This window comes from Salvelinus sp. IW2-2015, linkage group LG4q.1:29 (genome assembly GCF_002910315.2).
Source record: "Salvelinus sp. IW2-2015 linkage group LG4q.1:29, ASM291031v2, whole genome shotgun sequence".
NCBI classification, from domain to species: Eukaryota; Metazoa; Chordata; class Actinopteri; order Salmoniformes; family Salmonidae; genus Salvelinus; species Salvelinus sp. IW2-2015.
In genome coordinates, this window is record NC_036842.1 from 64,238,345 (window position 1) to 64,251,165 (window position 12,821).

At 42.1% G+C, this 12,821-nt stretch overlaps 1 protein-coding gene across 3 annotated transcripts in view; it reads right to left on the minus strand.

The window, feature by feature from the left end:
* LOC111962357 (guanine nucleotide-binding protein G(o) subunit alpha) overlaps nucleotides 1-12,821 on the minus strand; it is a 145,390-nt gene that overhangs the window by 19,903 nt on the left and 112,666 nt on the right. The gene's annotated exons all lie outside the window — the stretch shown is intronic.

The following is a 12,821-nucleotide window of genomic DNA, read 5'->3' on the forward strand; positions in this document are numbered from 1 at the left end:
AGAGCAAACCCAGATAGGAGGAATGGAAGTAGAAAGGAGAGAGAGAAACAAATCAGTGATGGACAAAGAGGGAGAGACCGAGAGGGTGGCAGAGGAGAGTGCTACCTTGTTAATATTGAAACAGTAAATGTAAGGAGAAGCTGTAACCTATATTCTCATTATATCTTGTTTATGCTCTTTTGGTTTAGAAGAATAACTATAGAGGGGAAATGTGCTTTTTGTTAGGCCTGGTTGATATGTTGTAAAACTGATATTGTGGTATGAATAAGATGTGCATGAATCAAACATTAATTGACAGTAATGACTGTGTTCCCTGTTGTGTTGATGTCGCCGCCTGGTTGCAGTGAGGTTACTTCATCTCTCTGTGCAGGTGGGCTGGCCTGTTATGGCAGGGCAGGGTGAATCCGCTCTATGGAGTATTTTCATCTGAATTGAAATGCGCCATGTCAGTGTTAGACACACTCTGTAGAGAGTGACATCCATTCCACTTCCAGCAGTTGCATCATAGGTCTCCCCCACTGCTCTTCCTCTATCTCCCTGGCCTGCCTCACTCCTCTCTTTCTTTCTTTTCTTTCTTTGTTTGTTTGTTTCTTTCCCTGTGTCTTTTTCTGCCCCCTCCTATATTATGAACAGGAAGCAGTATATGGACACAGCCATAGGCACTACTGTTAATGACGCTGCTAGTGCTGGGCAGCCTGCCACCCAAACAGAGAGCTGGCAACGGATCAGCACATTTACCACTGAACATTGGTTGTGTTAGTCATGTATCAATCATTCACGTGTACACACATTTAAAAGCATTCAGCAACATACTGTACTGCGGCTCCATGCGGTGTTGGGTTGTGTTGTGCAGTAGAAGTCGCCCCTCATTGAGTCGTGTCACCAGCAGTGGCCAGGGTGGAATGTTCACACACTGCTGCCAAATATTGCAGCTTCCCAGCGAAGTCTCTCACAGCACTCACCATTTACACATAAACACAGATGAAGGAGAGAAATGTTTGTATGTGATGTGTGTGTGTGTGTGTGTGTGTGTGTGTGTGTGTGTGTGTGTGTGTGTGTGTGTGTGTGTGTGTTGTGTGTGTGTGTGTTGTGTGTGTGGTGTCTGTGTGTGTGTCTGGTGTGTGGTGGTGTGTGATGCCAGTAAGTGTAGTTTCTTCAAGTGTCCCTACCACATTAACTGGTGCTGTACTGTTGGCTTAGTCTTTGTGTGATGATCCTCTACCACATTACTGGGTGCTGACTGTTGGTTAGTCTGGTGTGTGATGATCCTCTACCACATACTGGGTGCTGACTGTTGTAGTTCTTGGGTGTGATGAACCTCTACCACACTGTACTGGGTGCTGACTGTTGGTTAATCTTGGGTGTGATGACCTCTACCACATTACTGGGTGCTGACTGTGTTAGTCTTGGTGTGATGATCCTCTACACATTACTGGTGCTGACTGTTGGTTAGTCTTGGTGTGATGATCCTCTACCACACTTACTGGGTGCTACTTGTTGTAGTCTCTGGGTGTGATGAAACTCTACCACATTACTGGGTGCTGACTGTTGGTTAGTCTTGGGTGTGATGACCTCTACCACATTACTGGGTGCTGACTGTTGTTTAGTCTTGGTGTGATGATCCTCTACCACATTACTGGGTGCTGACTGTTGGTTATCTTGTGTGGATGATCCTCTACCACATTACTGGGTGCTGACTGTTGGTTAGTCTTGGTGTGATGATCCTCTACCACATTACTGGGTGCTGACTGTTGGTTAGTCTTGGTGTGATGAACTCTACCACATACTGTGCTGCTGTGGTTAGTCTTGGGTGTGATGAACCTCACCACATTACCGGGTGCTGACTGTTGGTTAGTCTTGGGTGTGATGAAACTCTACCACATTACTGGGTGCTGACTGTTGGTTAGTCTTGTGTGTGATGAATCCTCTACCACATTACTTGGTTTCGGTGCTCTCGTTGGTTAGTCTTGTGGGTATGATCCTCTACCACATTACTGTGCTGCTGACTGTGGCTTAGTCTTGGTGTGATGATCCTCTACCACATTACGGGTCTGACTGTTGTTATCTTGGGTTGATGATCCTCTACCACATTACGGGTGCTGACTGTCTGGTTAGTCTTGTGCTGTGATGAACTCTCTACCACATTACTGCGCTGGCCGTGACCTGTTGTCTAGTCTTGGCGTGTGATGAAGCCTCTACCACGATTACTGCGTGCTGACTGTTCGGTGTAGCTCTGTTGTGAGTGAATCCTGCTACCAGCATTACTGGCGCTGCTGACTTGTGGTTTAGGTCTTGTCGGCTGTGAGATTACCTCTACACATTACTGGGGTGCTGACTGTTCGTAGGCTTGTGATGTGATGATCCTCTACCACCATTACTGGTGCTGACTGTTGTTAGTCTTGTGCTGTGATGATCCTCTACCCACATACTGGGTGCTGGACTGTTGTTAGTCTTGTGTGTGATGACCTCTACCACATTACTGCGTGCTGACTGTTGGTTATCTTGGTGTGATGATCCTCTACCACAGTACCTGTGCTGGACTGTTGGTTATCTTGGTGTGATGAACCTCTAACACATTACTGGGTGCTGACTGTTGGTTAGTCTTGGGTGTGATATCCTCTACCACATTACTGGTGCTGACTGTTGGTTAGTCTTGTGTTATGATCCTCTACCACATGTCTACTGCGTGTCGACTGTTGGTTAGTCTTGGGTGATGATGAACCTCTACCACATTACTGGGTCTCGACTGTTGCGTTAGTCTCTGGTTGATGGATCCTCTACCACATTACTGGGTGCTGACTGTTGTTAGTCTTGTTGGGATGATCCTCTACCACATTACTGGTGCTGACTGTTGGTTAGTCTTGGTGTGTGTGATACCCTCACCACATTACTGGGGTGCTGACTGTTGTTTAATCTTGTGCTGTGATGATCCTCTACCACATTACTGGTGCTGACTGTTGGTTAGTCTTGTGTTGATGATTCCTCTACCACATTACTGCGTGCTGACTTTGGTTAATCCTGTGTGTGCATGATCCTCTACCACAATTACGGGGCTGGACTGTTGGTTAATCTCTGGTTTGTCTGAATCCTCTTACCCACGATATACTGGCGTGCTGACTTGTTGTTAATACTCTTGTGTGTGATGACCTTCTACCACATTACGGTGCGGACTGTTGTATAGTGCTTGGTGTAATGTGCAATCCTCTACCACATACTGGGCTGACTGTTGGTTAGTCTTGGTGTGATGATCCTCTACCACATTACTGGGTTGCCTGACTGTTGGTTAGTCTTGTGTGCTGCTGATCCTCTACCACATACTGGGTGCTGACTGTGGTTAGTCGTGGTGTGATGAAACTCTACCCCACATCTACTGGGTGCTGACTGTTGGTTAGTCTTGGGTGTGATGAACCCTACCACATACTGGTGCTGACCGTTGTTAGTCTGTGAGTGATGCACTCTACACATTTAACTGGGTGCTGACTGTCTGTTAAGTCTTGTGTGTGATGATCCTCTACCACCCATTACGGGTGCTACTCGTGGTTAGTCTGTGTGATGATCCTCTACCACATTACTGGGTGGCTGACTGTTGGTAGCTCTTGTGTGTATATCCTCTACCACATTACTGGGTGCTGACTGTTGGTTAGTCTTGTGGTTGATGATCCTCTACCACATTACTGGGTGCTGACTGTTGGTTAGTCTTGTGTGTGATGATCCTCTACCACATTACTGGGTGCTGACTGTGGTTAGTCTTGGTTGATGATCCTCTACCACATTACTGGGTGCTGACTGTTGGTTAGGCTTGGTGTATGTGATGATCCTCTACCACATTACTGGTGCTGACTGTTGGTTAGTCTTGTGTTGTATGAACCTCTACCACATTACGGTGTGCTGACTGTTGGTTAGTCTTGGGTCGTGATGAACCTCTACCACATTACTGGGTGCATGACTGTTGGTAGCTCTCTGCGTTTGATGACATCCCTCTACCACATTACTGGGTGCTCGACTGTTGGTCTAGTCTGGTGCTATGATGATCCGTCTACCCATTACCGTGCCGCTGCTGTTCATCTTCGTTGTACCCACATTACTCCTTGCTGTGTAGTTGGTGATGCCTCTACCACATACTGCGGTGACTTCGAACGGTGTGGTTAGTCTGGGAAACTGTGATGATTCCTCTACCACATTACTGGGTCTGACCTCGTTGGCTTATCTTGGGCTGTGATGAACCTCACCACCCATTACATGCCGTCCGCTGACTGTTGTTCAGTCATTGGTTGGGTCGATGCATCCCTTTACCACACTCAAGCTGGTGCTCTCGCTGTGCGTTAGTCTTGTGTTCGTGATGATAACCTCTACCACCGAGTACCGGTGCCTGACTGCTTCGCGTTCAGTTCTTTGCTGTGCATGAACCTCTACCACCATCTATCGCGCGCTGCCTGACTGTTCTGTTAGTCTTGCGGCGCGTGTGATGAGTCCTCTTACCACCATTCCTGGGTGCTCACTGCTGGCTTCCGTCTTGTGTTGTGATAACCCTCACCCACATTACTGCGGCTGCGACTGCTTGGTCTAGTCTGGCTTGATCACTCCTCCGCTCACACTACAGCCCGGTGCCTGCACACCTGCTGTCTAGTCCTTGTGGCATGAAACCCCCTACCACATTACTGCGGCTGCACTGTTGGTTCAGGTTGCCGGCGTCATGAACCCTCCTACCACATTACGCGCGTCTGCCTCACTTACTTTCAGTCCTTGGCAATGCTTGATCCACCCTCATACCACCATTACCTGATGTCGCTGACTAGCTTTTTAATCATGCGGTTATATCCACTCCACCCACGATATCACGAGCTACCTTCGACCTGCATGGTTATCCCTCTGGCTGTGGATGCTCCCACAAGACTAACCAACAGTCAGCACCCAGTAATGTGGTAGAGGTTCATCACACCCAAGACTAACCAACAGTCAGCACCCAGTAATGTGGTAGAGGACACTTGAAGAAAACTACACTTAAACTGGCACACACACTGGCCTGGTGACACGACTCAATGAGGGGGGCACTTCCACTGCACAACACAACCCAACACCGCATGGAGCCGCAGTACAGTATGTTGCTGAATGCTTTTAAATGTGTGTACACGTGAAATGATTGATACATGACTAACACAAGCCAATGTTCAGTGGTAAATGTGCTGCATCCGTTGCCACGCTCTCTGTTTGGGTGGCAGGCTGCCCAGCACTAATGCAGCTCATTAACAGTAGTGCCTATGGCTGTGTCCATAATACTGCTTCCCTGTTCATAATATAAGGAGGGGGGCAGAGAAAAGGACACAGGGAGAAACAAACAAACAAACAAAGAAAAAGAAAGAAAGAAAGAGAGGATGGAGGCAGGCCAGGGAGATAGAGGAAGAGCAGTGGGGGAGACCTATGATGCAACTGCTGGAAGTGGAATGAGATGTCACATCTCTACAGAGTGTGTCTAACACTGACATGGCCATTTCAATTCAGATGAAAATACTCCATAGAGCGGATTCACCCTGCCCTGCCATAACAGGCCAGCCCACCTGCACAGAGAGATGAAGTAAACCTCACTGCAWCCAGGCGGCGACATCAACACAACAGGGAACACAGTCATTACTGTCAATTAATGTTTGATTCATGCACATCTTATTCATACCACAATATCAGTTTTTACAACATATCAACCAGSCCTAACAAAAAGCACATTTCCCCTCTATAAGTTATTCTTCTAAACCAAAAGAGCATAAACAAGATATAATGAGAATATAGGTTACAGCTTCTCCTTACATTTACTGTTTCAATATTACAAGGTAGCACACTCTCCTCTGCCACCCTCTCGGTCTCTCCCCTCTTTGTCCATCACTGATTTGTTCTCTCTCTCTCCTTTCTACCTTCCATTCCTCCTATCTGTGTTTGCCTCTCTCCCCATTATGATGTATTGTTTATCCTCAAATAAAAACTGCCAATGCAAATTTCAGCTGTCTATATAAGAGGGATTTCCATGAAGGACTGTGAGTGGTAACTTGTCTCATACAATAGTGTCATAGTTTCATAGCCGTCTACTTTGGAACAGAAAGAGCACAGTCCAATGAGGAGTAAGCAGCAGAACGTGTCTAAGTGTGTTTACTCCTCTGCCATGACACAATTAACATTTCTATCTAACTGGATATCAGCGTGGTCTTGAATGAAATACTATTTCTGCCTTATCTTTCAGCCAAACCTCCCTTGAAATATTTACTGGAGTTCATTAAACTAACATCCATATTGTCCACCAATGACTAATACGAGGAATACAATCCCAAGGGATTTGAGGACTGGTATCTGATGTAATATGTCATGAAAAWATAGCAGTTCTGTGGCTCTGAGACCCAGTGGTGCTGTGAGCGTCATACTCTCCCTAGCAATATGAATAGTGATGAGGTTCTATCTATGCTGGGAGGATAAGACTGGGTCATCTGGGGTCTGTTGAAATGGTGTAGAGGTGGGGTGCGTAGGAGGGGGCTCTCTTTTGTATGGGGGACTCATATCTGTCCCTTACTACTGGCTCCCTGCCAGTAACTCCCTCCCAAACACACCATCCACCCTTCTCTCTCTCCCCCTTTCCCCTCCTCCTCATTGTCCAGCTTGAGTGCTCTGCATGGCAAAACCTCTCAGCACCATGCCTGCTGTCGACTGCTTCCAATCACTCCACAGGCTGGTGTTGGAGAGGGAGGAGAGAGGGAGGAAAGGAGAGAGGGAGGGGAGCAGGGATGGTTGATGTGGCGGGAAAGAAAGGAGTTGGTGAGATCAAGGGGAGGGAAATAGCAAGGAAAGAGGTGGCGCTAAAGAGAACGATTCACAGAAAAAAGAGAGATCAGAAAGTAGAGGACTGAAAGAAAAGAACAGAGAAAACAGAGTGTCCTGTGGTATACCTAGGGTTGCAAAATTCTGGAAGCTTTCAATAAATTCTCTGGTTTCCCCAAAATTCCAGTTGGAAGATTCTTGGCATAGGCGAAATTGCCACGAGGGATGGGGGGGACATGTCAGAACAGGTTGATTCGTCCCCCCAAATCATTTCTTTAAAATAAATATGAGTAACTCTTCATATTAGAATTAATGACAATATGAGTGAAATATTATTAATAAATGTTTTGGTTTGAGGCCCCCCAGATAGTATATRAACACGTGATAAGGAATGGTAAAATGTGTAGAATTGCAGGAAATGTGTTTTTACACTCGACTTTGGGCACAAAAAAAAAGGTCCAACTCCTCCTCTTTYTCAATTTTAAAACAGAAATGGGGTGTGCCTATGGTGGTTAATCGATGTGTAAGCTAGTTCGTTAGCTAAGCTAGCCACTTGTAGCTAGCCAGTAACTCCTCCAGTATGTGTTGATGTCATTTCACCGGATATGTATTTGCTGTGGACATCAGTAAGAAATGACACTACTGTAGCCAAATATCTTATTCATAAAACATTTTAAAGCATGAAATGACCTGGTATGGTGATGCATTGATCAGTTATACATTTTTAAAGCCTTTATTTTGCGTTTTTGCCCAAAGTCAACCTTTAAAGTAACTGTCCAGTTTTTCCAGATTCCTATGAAATATGACCTATAATGAATTACAATATGAGTGAAATTGTTTTCCTTCTAAAAAATAATGAAGTATGTTATAAAGCAGCTTTTCTGTGTTGGAATGGTGTGGGCATACACCAACAACAGAATGGTGTGGGCATATAACGATCATTAAAAATATTAATACGAGTAGACCGATCATTAAAAAAGATTAATACGAGTAGACCGATCATTAAAAGATTAATACGAGTAGACCGATCATTAAAAATATTAATACGAGTAGACCGATCATTAAAAAGATTAATACGAGTAGACCGATCATTAAAAAATTAATACGAGTAGACCGATCAATTAAAAATATTAATACGAGTAGACCGATCATTAAAAATATTAATGCGGTAGACCGATCATTAAAAATATTAATGCGAGTAGACCGATCATTAAAAAGATTAATGCGAGTAGACCGATCATTAAAGATTAATGCGAGTAGACCGATCATTAACAATATTAATACGAGTAGACCGATCATTAAAAAGATTAATGCGAGTAGACCGATCATTAAAAAGATTAATGCGAGTAGACCGATCATTAAAAAGATTAATGCGAGTAGACCGATCATTAACAATATTAATGCGAGTAGACCGCTGATTGCCCAGCTCATCCTCCTCAGCATTTTTTAAACGCTCTGTTTGAGATTCAAGTTTGAGGTGGGGTTTTTGAAGTGTTTTCCCATTTATATTTTGGCCACAAATACGAGTGTAAGATGAGTCAACATTATTTAGGTATGTGTTAACAAAATGAACTTTTAAAAGTACGATTTTCACTGGACAGTTAYTTTAAAACGAACAGTTTCTCTTAGCCTYAAAGCAAAATGTTTAGAGTAGCAGGAAATTCTCAAGGCAAAATTGTCATGGYAAAAAAAAAGAAAAAAGCATAACATAATCTATAAAAACAACACGTTTCTCTCTGCCACATGGAACATTTTGTATAATTGCAGGAAGTCGGTTTCCCCCTCCCCCCAAAAATATTTTCATGTTTTTTGGGGTTGGGGGGCCTTCCACTTGGGGGGCCTTCCACTTATATTGTGCTTTCAAAATAAAAATTGYGCACGCACACACACACACACAATTTCACTCTTGATTCCCGGAACCACACCACAGTTCAGAGTGGCATGGTAGGGCTGTGGCCTAAGCACAGCCAGGGAGTGGGGATGAGCCACACATGGTAACAACTTATCTGATGGGCCTCTGGCAAAGTTTGTGGTAAATCACAGCATTGCTTCTGCGATGCTGATGGGTGGTGAGCTCTGTAGCACAAAATGGCTGCCATGTATGATCTAGTTGGGAGGTATGATATATACTTGTTATCTTTTTTTATTATTCTTTAAATAGCAACATATTATTTCAATTGATGAGAAGAACAATGTGTATTTTGACTACAAATCTTAAAATGGTGCTTTTGGTAAACATACTCCTCACAAGAGCACTGTCTGAGAAGACACTTTACCAGTGTAATAAATGTGCACATTGAAACTAAATGGGTCACAAATGAAGCGCATCCACACACTGATAATATATCACTGAGGTCATATCCAGGGCCATTGAGAGAGAGAGAGAGGGGAGAGAGAGAGACTGCTCTGAGTACYATGACTCTTAACTCTACATATCATGTGGGCTGCTTTCATATGTCAAAAGACATTGATAGTCATATCCATCCATATCACCTCAAAGTGTTATGCAACGTTTCTATAATGCAGATCCGGACAAAACTGAATTCGTCAAGTTCTGCATGGTGTGTCAAGTTCGTGAATGAAATACTGGRCTACCAGTAATCAAACATCATTCCTAAATGCTATGACATTTACAACACAATTAATTGAGTTCCATGTAAATGTGAAATAAATGTGTTTCGTGACCTTTCGCAGGACACACTAATATAAATGAATTCTCAGGAATGCAATACTATGGGCTTAAGCCACCTCAGAGAAGCTGAGCCACTTGCTACTGGCTATGTCCTATAATCATTCCCTCTCTATCCTGCTCCAGTCTACAGTGTCACGGTGTATCACTGCTGCTCTACACGCTGTTGTTCTCCACACTAGTCCTCAGGGTTGGGTAGGTTACTTTCTAAAAGTAATCGTTTACAGTTATCTGTCCAAAATTGTAATCAGTAACATAACTTTTGGATTACCCAAACTCAGTAATGTAATCTGATTACTTTCAGTTACTTTTAGATTACTTTCCAGCAACTCAGATTTTTTAACCAGACCAATTTTTGGGGGGTTGTTGCTAAAATTACACCAACAAAACACAAAATAACAGATGAGCATGCTTTGTAATGTTTCTAAAAACAATACATCTATTACTAGTAAGAAGTAATGTGGTATATTGTTTAATTTAATATTTTATGACCCGAGTCTTTTAACYAAAATATCACAGATGAGACARAAATGTTCACCTGCCCTTTTAATGGTTACCRTRGTAATGTGACTCAAGTCATGTTTGTGCCTGTGAGATTGAGAGCGTGGCTGCATTCCAAACATGTTATTTTTACCCCCTCAGCCCTCGCAATAGCCACTTTCCCTCTGGKGAATCCCCATCGAAACCGGATGCAGTTTGTTTGCCATCTTAAGTGGAGGTCCAATTAACAAAGAACTTTGATCACTTGTATGGTTGATATGACCAACAATTCATGATGCTAGCTTGCAAAAAAAAATATATATAAAAATTACATTGATTTTAGCATTGGCAAATTGGTTTAGTCTCGTAGTGAGGAGCCTATAAAACGTAGTTAGCTTCATAAACATATTTTTGGGAATTCTGAAATGTATTGGAATAAATGACCAAACTATAAAACTAGCTTGCCAGCTATGGGTAGCTAACTAGCTGACAGAATTGTTAGCTAGCTAGGTACATTAATAGCTATAGGTTGATTGTTTTTAAGCACAACTTCAAGATTTCCACCAAGGACGTTGCCTCTCCAAACATCTCTCCCTCTCCAAACACTCGGATGTAAAACGTCATTCAAAGGATGASGGTTTAGGGCTGAGGGCYGTCTACTTTGAGTTTGGACTGCAGCCCCTGACTAGTAGCCGCCTTGTCTTCTCTTCCCTAGCAGTTGAAACTCAAACWTTGAAAAACAACCAAGAAACACAAGGACAAAGTCTCACTTCAGTAGACTTTTGTTTCAAGCAAAATAGACTGAGTTTTATGCCTGTGCGCAGCACTCTTAAAAATGAATCCTTCACTTAGTTGTTCATGTGCGCACAGTTCCCAGCCAGGCAGTGTTGAAGCTTGAGGTGGGATAGGCTATAGGAACAAAAYGGCAGAAATACTTTGAAAAAAGCTACTGCAGCATTTATTTAGCTATAAATGTAATCATACTTGACRATTTTTATTCACAAATGCGAGGGAAATGCTCGCACTGTAGAGCCCTGTCCACCAGCAAACATGGCTGGTGAAATAGACATCTTACCCACCGATGCCAAAATCTACCTGCATTGTCATTTGGTGAGGGCTGGTTGTTAATTTTAGGCCCTGATCATACATACACTACAGGTCAAAAGTTTTAGAACAGCTACTCATTGAAGGGTTTATCTTTATTTTTTTACTATTTTCTACATTCTAGAATGATAGTGAAAASATCACAACTATGAAATAACACATATGGAATCATGTAGTAACCAAACATGTGTTAAACAAATCAAAATATACTTTATATTTGAGACTAGAGGTCGACCGATTATGATTTTTCAATGCCGATACCGATTATTGGAGGACAAAAAAAGACGATACAGATTAATCGGACGATTTATTTAAAATATATATATATATTTTTAAATATATATATATATATCATACACACACACACATTTTTGTAATAATAACAATTGCAACAATACTGAATGAACAATGAACACTTTTATTTTAACTTAATATAATACATAAATACACACAACCGCACACAGCTCTGAAGTGACAATGATACTGAAGAGTCTGCTTAGGAGACAAATACTCTCAACTGTTTGAATAAAAATAGAGTTTAAGTTACCTGTGATGAATGTTGAAAACAAAAACTTTAATTTCTATATGCAGGAAATTCTATTTTAATAATGGGCATGGTAAGAATTGACAACCAAAGTGCGAGTCATAATTCCCATGACACCTTCTAGCAAAATCTGAAAAGCGGTTCCTTCATTTATTCCATAGGATATTTTTTAGATTCACTTAAAATAAGGTCTGTGTTTCGTGTAGGCTTACATCACCGTGCCAATTGTATAACTGTGTAGATATCCATAGGACAAGGTAACTCTGATCAATATTGGCTAAATATAAGCGAAGATACATTTTTTTGTAGAGTGGATTTATGAAAATATGTTGACAAACGTTACCTTTATCCTAATGAGATTTACACGGGTATCAAAACGTCGAGGCGGTTTAAGCCTCACGAAACACAGACCTTATTGAAGTAGATCAAGACATTCTCTATGGAAGACATGAACGGTAAAATAACGAAGAACCCCTTTCAAAATTCAGCCGCAAGTATTACAGGAATTATAACGCGTCGACTATTTCTTCTAAACCATATACCTTTGACTAATCCGGAAACTATCACCTCGAAAACAAAACGTTTATTCCGTTCCGTATTTTATCTAACGGGTGGCATCCATGAGTCTAAATATTCCTGTTACATTGCACAACCTTCAATGTTGTCATAATTACGTAAAATTCTGGCAAATAGTTCGCAAAGAGCCAGGCGGCCCAAACTGTTGCATATACCCTGACTCTGCGTGTCAATGAACGCAGAGAAAATGACACAATTTCACCTGGTTAATATTGCCTGCTAACCTGAATTTCTTTTAGCTAAATATGCAGGTTTAAAAATATATACTTGTGTATTGATTTTAAGAAAGGCATTGATGTTTATGGTTAAGTACACATTGAGCAATGACAGTCATTGATTGATTGTTTTTATAAGATAAGTTTAATGCTAGCTAGCAACTTACCTTAGCTTACTGCATTCGCTAACAGGCAGGCTCCTCGTGGAGTGCAATGTAATCAGTGTTTAGAGCATTGGACTAGCTAACTGTAAGGTTGCAAGATTGGATTCCCCGAGCTGACAATGTTAAAAATCTGTCCTAGGCCGTCATTGAAATAAGAATGTGTTCTTAACTGACTTGCCTAGTTAAATAAAAATTAAATAAAGGTGTAAAAAATATAATAATAATAATAATTAAAAGACATTTTTTTTAAATCG